We start from the raw sequence: 14227 nt of genomic DNA, 5'->3' as shown, positions 1-14227 counted from the left end.
AAGGCTTAAATGCTTAATATAATTACAATTATAAAAGGGAAAGGGTACTGGATCTTTCAAGGTTCAAAATGACCAAACAAACAAATAAAATTAAAATAAATATATATAAAATCAAACGTAACAGTCAGAATCTTGTGTAGCCACCAGCTGCATTAAGTACTGCAGTGCATCTCCTCCTCATGGACTGCACCAGATTTGCCAGTTCTTGCTGTGAGATGTTACCACACTCTTCCACCAAGCACTTGCAAGTTCCTGGACATTGGCATTGGAATGGCCCTAGCCCTCACTTTCCGATCCAACAGGTCCCAAACGTACACAATGGGATTGAGATCCGGGCTCTTTGCTGGCCATGGCTGAACATTGAAATTTCTGTCTTGCAGGAAATCATGCACAGAATTAGCAGTATGGCTGGTGGCATTGTCATGCTGGAGGGTCTTGTCAGGATGAGCCTGCTGGAAGGGTACCACATGAGGGAGGAGGATGTCTTCCCTGTAATGCACAGCATTGAGATTGCCTGCAATGACAACAAGCTCAGTCCAATGATGCTCTGACACACCGCCCCAGACCATGACGGACCTTCCACTTCCAAATCAATCCCGCTCCAGAGTACAGGCTTCAGTGTAGCCCTCATTCCTTCGACGATATACACAATTCCGACCATCACCACTGGTGAGACAAAACCGTAACGTACACAACCCGACTTTACAACCTTCCGGAGCAATCGCATTAATTCTTGCGCTATTTATCATTATAACACATAAAGCCAGATGAGGACATTACTTTAATTCCTCGTAGCTTCTGATTTTAAAATAAAATAGAAGACTGGTATGGGGGCTACATTAGCTGAAAAGACATCTGCTGATTTAAAAAAAAAAAAAAGGATGCTTATTACAAATGCTGTCCAATATTTGACAGAGGAGGTTGTGTAATTTCATGACTGCATGCATCATTCATAACATCAGTGTTTTGCTGCCAGTTACTGCATGATAATAAAATGCACAAAATGTACAAGATTAAAAAGAAAGTGTGGAAAATGTGCGCACCGTTTCTGTGGGTTTTACTTGGATTTAAACTTAGTGCAAACATGACATTTAGTGCAGAATTATGTAGATATTACATAGAGTTATTTTAGTGTAGTAGGCTACCTGTTTTATTCAGCTTCAGATTCTTGCTTTATATCTGTTTCCATGCTTGCATATTGATAGCACACATTCTGAAGAAGATCTGTGAGGTCTTGTCGATGTGAATGCACTTGAAAGCCACACAGCAAAGTTTAAAATCTTGTTTTAGCACAGCGGTTGATTGATAGGTAGAACTTTCAACCTAGAAGTCCATGGTTTCATCAGACTCGCACTTGGAGTGTAAAAAAAAAATCTTCTATCACATATCCACTATCGTGTGTTTACAGTATACAATTATAACAGATGCAATACCTCCCTAAATGTCACCCTAGAACTTAAACGAATGCAAGTATGACGAATAAAAATAGATCATGATGGACATTTTATAACTCTTTCCATAAGAGTGCTAAAGATTGTTTTCTAGCGCAACCTGTATAGCAAATTATTTGTTTGAAGAGCAGAGAACAGCCACTCTGTAGAATCCTTCCCAGTGATGTGTTTGTGAATAATATGTGAAAAACTTAGTCCATTAATACGATAACATGACCATTTTCTCCAACACTCAGTTTTAATGGATCCTGTGAGTTGTAACACTTTCAGCTTCGGGTAGATTGCCAAATCAGCCCAAAATTATTCATATTTATGTATTTTTTAATTATTGGGAAGTCATGAGCTGCTTGTAAGCTGCTTGACTCCGCTTGTAATTCCACTTACACGATGCGAGCCACGGCCACACGAGCACCCACGATTTCCACGCGATCTCTCCCGACTGGAAAAATCGGTCGGGAACTCGCACGACAGCAGAAAATCGCACCGTGTACACCCGCCTTAAGCTAAAGGAAAAATCAACACATTAAAACAATAGTGGAGTCTGCTGTGGGGAAAGTTTATGGATTTCACAAGCACAGTTCACAGGGTAATGATGCGTGTTCACAAAATCCAAAGGCTATCTTATAATGAGGTAAATGACTGGCAGAATACAGCATCCTCCATTGGGAGAGACAGTGAAAAACCAAACCATCGTACAGATCATTAGCCTTCTGAATGCTGTATAGGTTTCTCTTGAAGCTTTGCATGAATTTAAAAAGGCTGCCTCAATTTCCTTTGTGTGGGGCGTAGAGGTTGTTGTGGAAAGGGCAGTTCCCTGGGTAACCCAAACTCAAAGGAAATTGAAACACGATACAAATAAATGTTTCCTATAGGTGTTGTTCTGGGTCACTGAAACTAAGAGGGATCATACTAGAGAGTCATATCGCACAACCCTGGCAATCCACAAATCAGATATGTCGGTAGGCCCGCAAGACCCCTAATACCTCAGCAACAGTCGGGGATTTCCTGTGGGTGGTTCCCCCTCTGAATCAGGTCACAGCATTACCCATATCACCCATATGGGTGAGAAAATAATAAAATCTACAGACAGCAATGAACCACAGCATACACCCAACAGATCTGGGGTCCATTATCCATTGGTGTTGAAAAGACAAATATATTGATTCTCGATGAAATTACCCTCTTTGTTTTTCTGTTGGACCATTTTCCAAACCTTTTGAGCAGAAACGGTTTTAGTTCAAGACTCTAATGAGTTACACTTTTACTGTTTTATTATTCCAAAGTCTGAAAGAATGAGTCATAATACAGCCTAGCTGTACTGAAAAAATAGACTACACACAGTTCAGGGTGTAACATCTGATTGTGTGTTGATTGAAATATTAGCCATCTCATCCGTTGGAAGGGAAATATACTTCAGGACAGCAGCGGACCTCAAAGTGAACTAGGAAAACATGCCACTCGCAGGGCTGTAACATGCAGAGATCTCCACAGTCAACCACAACTGAGTCACTGCACTTCCTGGGGAAAATCAGCTCCACAAGATGGGACATTGAGGCACGCCTTGGCTGCCATGGCCAGCCTTCCTTATTCACTCTCACACACGCAGACACAAACAAACAAATAAACTAGACAGCACAAAAATATGTTTGCATGTTAGAGTTGCACAGAGATTTTGGTGCCTTGTACATTTGGTCCATCTACAGCACATGTCCTTTGATTAATTGGAAATTTATGCCAAAGGGGGATTCACTTTTAGTGAATGAAGATAACTTGTTCTAGAAAATGTTCTAGAAAACACCATGTATTTGTCAATTAATGCCTCCTTTTCTAAACCCTGTGTGAGGGTATAATTTTATAATTGTTAAACAGATAAAAATTACATATTGAACTAGTTTTACTTTAGCTCTATTTTTTATTATTATTTTTTACTATTTTTTTATTTTATTATTATATGAATTTGTGAAAAATCACAAATGAGATCTTTAAAATATATTAATAGTTTTTTCTTGACAGCAGTGAGATTAAATGGAGCATCTCCTGCATCTCAGATTTTCTCTTAAAAAAAACATTAATCTCTTCTAGAGATTTCAGGAGCTGCTCAGACTTGACAAGATATCAAAGTCTGAAATCAAAAGTCAGAAATCTCATTATGACCTTAAATTATTTCTCATCAAATTCTTCCAAGATCAATTTATCTGAGCTATGTTATCAACATTAATTTTATTATTAAATTAATACATATTCTGTATGTCACATCTCCATTATCCTTTTAGGACAAATATTTAACCCTGCTAAAAGACCAGCTAGACTAACATGCTTTTCCATGGTTGTTCAAACAGTTTTGTTTTTGCAAGCGTTGCATAAAGCTTTGCATAGCTAGTAGTACTGGTGGACCAACCAGTCTCTGGTGGACTGATCTCAAAGTGAAATCGGAAACAGCAGATTGACTTTTCTTTAGATAAAATCAGTCAGTGTTTACCGAAATGTAAAACACATCCCACAGTAGCCAAATAATAAGTGTTGTTGGGGGTATGAGCTCTATTTACTGGTTGTAATTTCCACAGAGGGGCGTCAAAAGTGAGTTGTGAAGCAAGTTGTTTTCTGCTGTACAGGCAGTAATACAGTAAAGAGGAATGCATATTTTATAAACTGTACCCCCAACCCAAAACCTAAACCTAACCATCAGTAGAGTAAAAATGGAATGTTAGATGGAAAAATGCAACCTTTGAATCACGCTCGTCACTGATTATTCCTATATATATAACGCGATTACTTCCTAGTTTAAATGGGGGATCTGAACCCGGGTCTCCCACACTTCTAACGCTATGGGCTTCCGGTCATGCCACGAGGGTTGGTAAACATACTGGAACCTAAGCAAAAATGTCTGATTGGAGATGCCGCTTGTCGGTGCGTCAGCATAATGTGGCCGAACCTTGGGCACCGGAGCTCTCAGAAAACAACTTGTTGACTTCCTGTGTGATCATGTTGGATCAGCATCAACATTGAGAACTCCTTTGAGTCCCCTAAGCTATGTAAGACCAACCTGTGAGCAACTAAATTGACAAAGCAGTTAATCTATCAAAAAAGCAGGTAAGCAATGTCAACAGCAGTAATGTACAGGTCCTATTCCACATGGTTAAGATGTCACGTGGATGTGAGTCCAAAATACAGCGGACTGGTTGGCCTAATTGCCCTGAAACTGAGGAAACACTGAGTAGCGGTGTCCCTCTGTCCTAACAGGACCTTAAATAAGGGAGAGACCAGGGAGCTTACGCCACTCAAAGTCCTCACACTCTGTGTAATTTAACACTCTAATTATGGACAATATTGATTTGCTGGAGTGTTTTTATCATCACTGTTTCCCCGCTGAGGCTTGGCTCTTCTCCAGTCTTAAGTCATTCTACATGGAACCTGCACAGCTGCAAGACTTGCAAAATATTTGCTTTCTCTGGTCTGGCACTGGCACAAAACCCAAGACTATAGCAAAACCCATCTTACAAACTCTGCTAATACCCACAGATTGGCATTCTGACAGCCCACTCTGGAAAAACGTCCTCCTCTGACTCTTTTTCTCTGGCTTCTCATGGGTAAGCCAAGATTTAAACCACACCATGCCCTGATGAACTTCCTCTGCCCCAGGCCTTCGTGTCACTCGAACTTGACTGACCTCCTTTGCCAAGAGATTTGAGGTGACATTCGCTCCTCCCACACGTAGAGCAGAAACCTATGCTGAAAACCACCAACACGCTGTTTTGCTCTGTTGGGGGCAGAACAAACTGCTTACTGCCTAATTAAAGGCCACAACAAAGCAGATGAAGAATCAACACAAAATGTTGGATCTAAGCAGTGCTTTCAGTGGCCGTCTGTGATTTGGTGGATGATGTGTCTGAGAATTATTGTTTTGGTTGGGAACATAACATCCAGGTCATGGAAGAATGTAAGAGAATTTTCTTTGAAAAGTATCTGGCTCTGCCCTACTCATTGTACCCTGTTTCCGACTCTACCATTGGTGGTAGATCTTTTGCTGTTATGGCTCCCAAACTATGGAATTTACTCCCAAAGTCAAATCACCTCTATCTCTTCATTCAAAACTCAGCTCAAAACTCACCTTTTCTCTCAATACTACTTCTCTAAAAGTTAACTTTCTCTCAGTTAACTGGCTGTTATACTGACTTGTATGGACTTTTTCTATATCCATTTCATTGATTGTAAAGTGTCTTTGAGCTTTGGAAAAGCACAATATAAATAAAATGTATAATAATTATCATTATTATTATTACCTAGCAACACCATAGCAACCACCTAAAAACCCTTGTCAATGCTATAATGTCTAACAACTATATAGCAACATGCTAACCACCACTCATCTTACATCTTAACCAGCATGCATTTCTCACGCTTGTCTAGTTTTAGTGTTGGTAGCTGGTGGTCCAGCATAGCCATGTTGTTCTTGTTTGATCAAGTTGGTTGACTGGCATGTTTTTTCTGGAAATGTTGGTTAACCAAGGAAGTCTTGCTTGGTTAAACTATTTAAAAAGCCAGCACACCAGCATTGTGTGTTGTAGACCAGCATTCTATACACAATGCTATGGAAGACCACGTAATAAAGAAAATAAAAAAGAGGTAATTTTGACTTTTATCTCACAATTAATACTTTTTTCTCACGATTGCGAGATATAAAGTCACAATTGCATGATAAAAACTCAGAATTGTGACTTTATTTCTTGCAATTTCTACTTTATGACTCACAATTGCATGAATTGCATCTCAATTAAGAGATTTAAAGTCGCAACTGTGAGTTTATGTCACACATTTGCAGTGGCATTTCTCATCATTGTTGTGTTCTCTCAATACGACAATCTTACAAATATGCCATTAGAACAATTAAGGTAATGAGTATATAAAAATTCTATACTGGCATAAAAAAAAGAAAAAACTAAAAATAAAGCTACAAAAAAGCTGACTGTTTTAATTCAAATGTTTTATGCCTGTATAGTTTAGTTATATACTCTTTAACTTAACTATGCTAATGATATATCTGTAAAATTGTCGCATCGGGAGAACATGACACAATGACAAGAAATGCCACTGCAAATGTAAAAATAAAGTTGCAATTGCATGATAAAAACTCACAACTGTGATTTAATCTCGCATTTGCAAATTATCCAAATTTAGATAAAGTCGCATTTGCGAGTTTCTATCACGCAGTTGCAAGTTTATATAATGCAATTGTGACTTTAATTCTCGCAATTGTAAGTTCATTTCCTGAAATTGTGACTTTAGATCTCACAATTGCGAGAAAAAAAGACATAATTGTGTGACAATAAGTCAGAATTACCTCTTTAATTTTTTATTACATGGTGGGATCCGTCTTCCATAATATGCTGGTGACAAGCAATGCCATCTTTTTTTTTTTCAACAGTTCCTAGCATTGCACAGGAATGCACTCACATTTTATTTAACATTTTAAAAAATCTATTCATATTTGTATTCTTTGTTATGAGAAATGGCAACATTACGAGATGTGCGTAGATTATAACAAAACAACTGAAATATTACACTAAAACATGTAGGTTTCTGAAATTGTTGCAGCTAAGATGAAAATAATAACCATACTAGATTGAACCTGAAAACAGAGGTCTCTTCGGTTTTCCGAAAACATTCCACAAAATAAACTCAGTGACTTTATTTAGAAGTTGCACAGGACAAAGCCCTGACCATGCTGTGGTCTTCTGTCTCGGTAATATCCTCAATGATGCATCTAAAATCCCAACAATATCCCAGTTTATTCAGAGTGTAATCAGTTGTGGAGCCGAGGGGAGGCCTTTGACCAGCAGACAGTCAGGCCTCTTTCACAGTCCAGTGTTGTCGTATTGCTTGAGCTATTGCGTAAAACCCAGTTTGAAGCAATTGTGGTATTTTACCAGAGAAAGTCTCTGAAGACCAAAATGGTCTCTCTACTGTACAAAGAATACAATATTTTTCCACTGAACAGCCACCATAAATGTAATATAATCCAAAAGTCTAACAAAATATGCATATATATTTCAACAGTGCAACAATATAGTGGTGACCTTATCTTAAACTACATAAAGTGTGTAATTTTTCTCTGTATTAAAACACTTTCTGAAAACTCTGTTTTCACTTAATATGCAGAGATGACTAAAAGTAAACCATTTATAGATTAATTTCTCCAAAAAGTGTAAACGATTTGGCTCTGTGGTGCTTTAGAAAACATTCCTCTGCATACCAACCAGCTTGAAACATCAGCAACATTGATCGACCAAGAGTTAATCTGACTGGTACTATATGTTTTCCAACCAATGGCTGATGGAGGGAGTTTCTAGAAACCTGCTTGAAAACAGTAATTATTTTTGTCCCATTTGAGGGAAGAAATGACACTCCAGCATTAACTTGAAATGGAAAAAGTACTCTTTGTCCCAGAGGCTTTAAAATGGTGCATTCCCTCAGCTGTGTGTTGGGCACTGAGGGGTGCCCAAAATCAAACTCAAAATCATCTAAACAAATCAACCTATTTTATTCAGTCAAATAGAACTTTCACAGAGTACCCAGCAGGGGTCAAATTCAGTCCCGGCGCCATGGGCGGGCATTGGGGGGCCTGGCCCGCCCTGTGAGTCACTAGTGCCCGCCCTGGACGATCCTGTCTCCCTTCATCAACTCTACGTCACGTCTCACATCTCATTTCATCGCGATCTCACAAACCTCTTGTATTATGCAGCATGCAGAATTCAGCACTGAACAAAAACTCCAACGTTTTGAGCGGTGAGTGGATTTTATCTGAAATGCATCTGATTGGCCATTGCGTTTTAGAAATCAACACATATGTCTGTGATTGGCTACATTGCACAACGCTGCAAAAACACGTTATAATGAGAACATCTACTTATGCTTGCGACTGTAAATCCTTATTTTGTTTAGATGTTCTTATTGCTTTTGTGCAATAGATGAATAACAATGTATTTGTTTTTGGATGTTTTATTTAGATAGGGAGTCCCACGAATCGTTTTATTCTCCCGCAACCCATTACCGCCCGCGCCCGCACTCGACCATCAAATCTAGTCGTGAATGTTAGTAGTCCCGCGGGAGTCGACCAACCACCAGTCCTTGCTTGTTTGCACTTTTATTTATATTTGTGTATCAATAGGCTACTGTAACTTTCGTTACAAGTTGGTAAGTTGTCGTTTTGTATATACATGATGAATAAACTCCTGAATAAAAATAAAAATGTGTTTGGTCTGATTTAAAAAAGAATATTTTTAAATGGATTTGATTGGTTTGTCGATAGTGAGCGCTGGAATGTTTGTTTGTGTCCTAAGCATAGTAGCGCTTAATAACGATAGCTGTTTTTTTTTTTTTTAAACAACTATGCTGAGCTATTTCGTGTGACAGTTATCATGGATATACGGCGTTTCTTTAATCAAAGACCACCAAAGTTGGCAGAAGAGAGCAGCGAGGTAAGGGGAGAAGACCCAGGGTGTAGCAGTTCACATGAGGTCGATCCAACTCCCAACACTGCAGAGGCTAGCCATTCCAGCGATACTAGTTGGTCTAACGTTACTTGCCAAAGCCATAGCCTCAAGCAAGGGACGTCACGGCCACAGGTGGGTAAGGGATAAGAGGCTGCGGTGTTAAGCGAGTCACTGAGTCATTTGTTCAAACGATTCGTTAAAACAGCTGATTTATCAAGAATAAAGTAGTCGTTCATGAATGGGTCATTGAATCTTTGACTCAACCGATTCGTTTAAAACACTGAATCATTTAGTAATGAAAACACGGTTGACTGTGAGATGCGTTCTGTTTCTGCTGGGATCTTTGTTTTAAAATAGAACAAAAAGTCAATATTGCATCTAAAATGTAAGTGACTTAATATGAATTACTTGTTTATTGAACTGTCGAAATCAGTGTTACATTTTCAATAGTGATGGTATTCAGCACTTGGTTGTATGGTGTTGCTTCATGTTATATAAAAACTAACTTACACATTTAGAATTTTTTACCGCAGTATGCTAACTGAGTTTCTTTGTGTGAGCTGCAGTTAGGCCTATTTGTTTCATCAAGAGGCTGCGCGAGCCTAAACAGCACAAATCTTTAGCGTCAGTTATGAATTTGAATAGCGTCAGTACATTATGTAACAGGCTACTATCGATCATTATCATTGTATCATACATATTCAATTCATAATCGGTCATATCATTTAATGTTATTATGCAATTAGGGAATTAGGTTTATCTCAGTTGTGCCCCCCTGAAAAAAAATGTAATGCCCGTCCGTGAATTTGTGTCTGGTGCCGGGTCTGGACAAATTGTCAAGTAAAGCATTTTATTTTCATGCAGGTTTCATGCAGCTCTGATCTACCTAAACATTTAAAATGACAAAAATGACATTAATTGTGTGGAGACATTGGTGGTATGTAAACAAACAGTTTACTGTTTCCACTGCCCTATATTTTGAGGTTTTATAGGTGAATCATGGTTCTGTTTTACTCCTCCTGACCACCTGAGATGGTGTTGCAGTTGTGTTACAGTATCACTTGCCAAGTGGATTGAAAATATACACCAACCAAGTCACGTAGTGACGTAAGTCAATCTAAGGGAAATATAAGCCATTGCAACTTGGCACTGAGCCTCTTTTCTCTTTCTCGCCTTCAGATTAGGTCATAAAATAATTATCGCATCGTCAAGTGTAGGATTTTTCTGAGCAGTGAAGCCTCATCTTCACAAGCTGTGACGATATGTTTTTGCATTTGGATTGGATTATTTCTTTCTTCATCATGACTTTAATTTGCACGTTTATTTTTCGTATGGAGCTCATATTTATGTCGATGAGGGTGGGAAGCCCATGAGCTTTTCTCCATCCGTCCTTAGTTGGAGGGCCGATGAGTGTTCCTTCATCTGGGCAAGAGTACTGCCATCACAGATAGGGCTGGGTATTGACACATATTTCCTGATTCCGATTCACAAGCTCTCAATTTGATTTGATTTGATATCGATTCATATGGGTTTATTTCAGTTATAAAATTCCTTTTGCTGACACATCTCCTAGCTAATGCTGTTAATTAAACAGGGGACCTCTTAACTAGGTACATTTCGAAAATATTAATTTTATTATATTTTATTGGCTTTTAAAAATGAACAAATACATGTATTCAATCAATAAATAATTATAGATTATTATATTTCAAATATAATTTTTTATTACATGTTTATAGATTAATTGCATAATTTGTACTATTTAAAAGTGAAGGGGCTGGTCTATTGATGAGTTGAATATATTCACTTTTTAATCAAAAGGTAATCAAAGCTTTTTTTTGATCATGTCTGTTTATTCAGGTTATGTGGTAATCATGAATGTTACAGGTCATTTGTGTATTTGACCTCTGAGGTGTGACTGAGGGTCTGACCCATGTCAGGACTGCAGTAACAATGATTCCTCATTTAGCTGGCACCCAGTGAATGGATATACATGTGAGTTATAATTAATTTATTGATCATTGATCAAGTTAATCAAATATACATGAATTAATATACCAAATGAATGTACTGACATACTGTATATTCCTAACATTCGTAAATATCTATAACAAACTATACATTCGTAATTATATTTGCGTTCGGACATATTGTTCGATCGTCATGTTTGTTTCAGCTGGATAAGACTTGTGTCCCAGTGAGGCCTGACTCAGCCTTGAGGGAAAAATAGTCCTCTGTTTTGTTTTGCTTAATGATGTCATTGCAGGGATTATTTTGAATTTTGAGATTCATGTGACTGAGTCAGAGGAACTGGTTGCCAGTGTATCTAAAGAGAAGACTCAACTCTGACCCATTTCTGTTCACCAACATGACTTACTGTTTTAAAAATATAATCTTATAATAATTGCACTTATGTAGTTTAACCAAACACCATGTTTGTATGTTTCTAGAATTATCTGTACTATTCACCTTTCAGAACTCTGTACTCATAAGAGATTATGTCAAATAATTTGTATATGCCTATAATTAATGTTGTTTCTGTATTCTAATTTAGTTCGAGGTTAGATCCTTATTTTCTCTTTCTGTCTTTTACCAATGGAAATGTGTTGAAATTTGACTACAGTAAACACTCTCTCAAATGGTTGAAATGTCTAGGTTACTATTGAAACCTCCATTCCCTGATGGAGGGAACGAGAGGTTCTGTTGAAGAAGCGACACTAGGGGTCTCTCTTGAGAGCCTCGCACAACTTGAGAAAAGGCCAATGAGAAATTGGCAGACAGAATTTGCATGTCCCGCCCCCAGAGATACAGGTATAAAGGGAGGGAAATGAGTCTGTCAATTCAGGTTTTTGCCCTGAGGAGCCGAGAATGAGGTTCAGCCATAACAGTGGCTCGGTTCAGCTTTGTGGCCAGGAGGACACAACGTCTCGTTCCCTCCATCACCTAGACGCTCCTCGTCTGTCGCTCACTTCGACGTTGTGTTGAAGAAGCGACACTAGGTGTCCATATTTAATCACGCCATGCGCTGAACCGTGTACGTGCGCTGCTGACGCAGGTGCTGGCAGGAAGTTGCGTGCCAAAGAGGCAGGTCCGCATCAGACTGCACGTACCCTTCCCCAACGCCCCATAAAATCGTCATAACCTTCTGATTCCAGGCACCCAGAAGGGGGGAACAAGGCAACGTGCCAAGCATGGTAGCAAGCCACGCTAGCTGTGCCTTTTCCCTCTCTATGTTCCTCGCATAGAGTTAAAGCGGATGGGGCCATCTTAACGCTATCACACACATTGGGGAAGACCCCGTGGAGACCACACCTGTCAGGCTAGGGGAGGTAACGAGTGGTGAAATACATCACATGGGTTTTCAGGCCACATGTGGAAAAGTGGTAGATCCTACCTGCTGAGAGGGAGGAGTTGCTACAACACGGTGACCAGGGGACAGCGGGGACCCAAGGGAAATGTGGGTCCGCTCGCAAGGGGACCGTACTGTGGAAAATACACACAGGGGGATTAATCCACACAGGGGCCCGTCCTGTGGAGCACCTATTCCAGTACAGAGTAGTTTCAGTACTCGTAGTGGGTCTGGTCAGGAAATTCCTCCGCTAAATTCGAGGACCAGAGGGCTGGGGAAGAGTCATCAAGGGAGCCGAGTTAGTGGGGTCTCCTGGGATAAGAGCGCACGTGATCACCTCAGTGGAGGGGAAAGGCACTAGATGCAAGCGGTACACCCAGCCAGTTGTTTCCACTTTACCGAGTTCTACTGGCTCGGACCTGAGAGAACACGGGATGAAACTGACTCAACCCTGAGATTGTAAAATCTCATAAAGGTATTGGGTGCCTAACCCGCTGCTCTGCATATGTCTGCTAGGGAGGTGCTGTTGGCCAGTGCCCACGAGGATGCCACACTTCTCGTCGAGTGTGCTCGTACACGCAAGGGTGCAGGCACGGCCTGGGTGTGATAGGCCAATGCTATGGTGTCAACCACCCAGTGGGAAAGCCTCTGTTTGGAGACAGTGTTCCCTTTCCGCTGTCCACCAAAGCAGACAAAGAGCTGCTCAGAACGTCTAAAGCGTTGCGTGCGGTCCACATAAGTACGGATGGCACGTACTGGACACAGCAACGGAAGGGCTGGGTCTGCCTCCTCCTGGGGCAGCGTTTTCAGGTTCACTACCTGGTCTCTGAAGGGAGTCATCGGAACCTTGGGCATGTAGCACGGTCGCGGTCTTAGGACGACGTGAGTGTCTGCCAGACCGAACTCCAGGCAAGTGTCGCTGACAGAAAACGATTGCAGTTCCTCAACCCTCTTGCTGAAGCGAGCGTGATCAGGAGGGCTGTCTTCAGGGAGAGGGCCTTGAGATTGACTAATTCTAGCGGCTCGAAGGGGGGTCTCTGGAGCCCCGAGAGGACCACTGAGAGATCCCAGGAGGGGAACAGGCTTGGCCGGGGAGGGTTCAACCTCAGGGCACCTCTAAGGAACCTGATAATCAAGTTGTGCTTACCCAAGGACTTGCCGTCCACTGCGTCATGGTGGGCCGTGATAGACAGCGCAACTCTGCGGGTCTTCAGACCGGGAAGAGCACCAATTCGCAAACAAGTGCCACTTGACTGATTGGAACACATGCAGGAACATGTTAGCTCTGTGGCTGCTGGCTTGATCATCTGGAGAACATGCCAGCTGGGTCCAAGTTGGCTAGTGGATCTGGTGAGGGCTTACTCCACTCTTTCAAGGGCTGTCCCACCTCACCTTCGGTGGATGATATGTTGGCAGTGCTTGAGATAGCAGTGGCTTATCTCGGCTCACCTTGGATGAGCGTCCTGCCCATAATGTTCAGTTCATTGTGTTCTTTCACAAGTCTTTATCTACGGATGCCTTTGCTATGCCTGTGTGAAAGGACTTTGTGGCAGAATTCTTTAAGGGATCCCTAAAGGGATCAGGGATGGCCAGGATCAAGGTCTGCACACACTTTTGTTGATTTAAGTAGAACAGCATGTCACCCCTCTGGTTGTGACATCAGATGAAGTACTGCGAGGGAACATCTGATGCCCTAGTGCCCAGTGCGGCCACACAGATTCCTTTTTTAAAAAGCTGACAAGTCGGTCGCATATATTACTCATTCTGAGAACGCTATCTGCCAAATTATTCTTGTTGCAACTAGCTATTTTGAGTCAGTGGATGTGGAACCTTCTGTTCCACAGTTGTTACTGACTGCCTTGCTTGCCTTCAGACACATGACACAAGAACTGGGCTCTTTCACAGTCTCACTCTTTTGACAAATCGACAGTTGGCCA

Source organism: Xyrauchen texanus, chromosome 18 (genome assembly GCF_025860055.1).
Source record: "Xyrauchen texanus isolate HMW12.3.18 chromosome 18, RBS_HiC_50CHRs, whole genome shotgun sequence".
NCBI lineage: Eukaryota > Metazoa > Chordata > Actinopteri > Cypriniformes > Catostomidae > Xyrauchen > Xyrauchen texanus.
Note: the sequence above shows the minus strand (reverse complement) of the source record.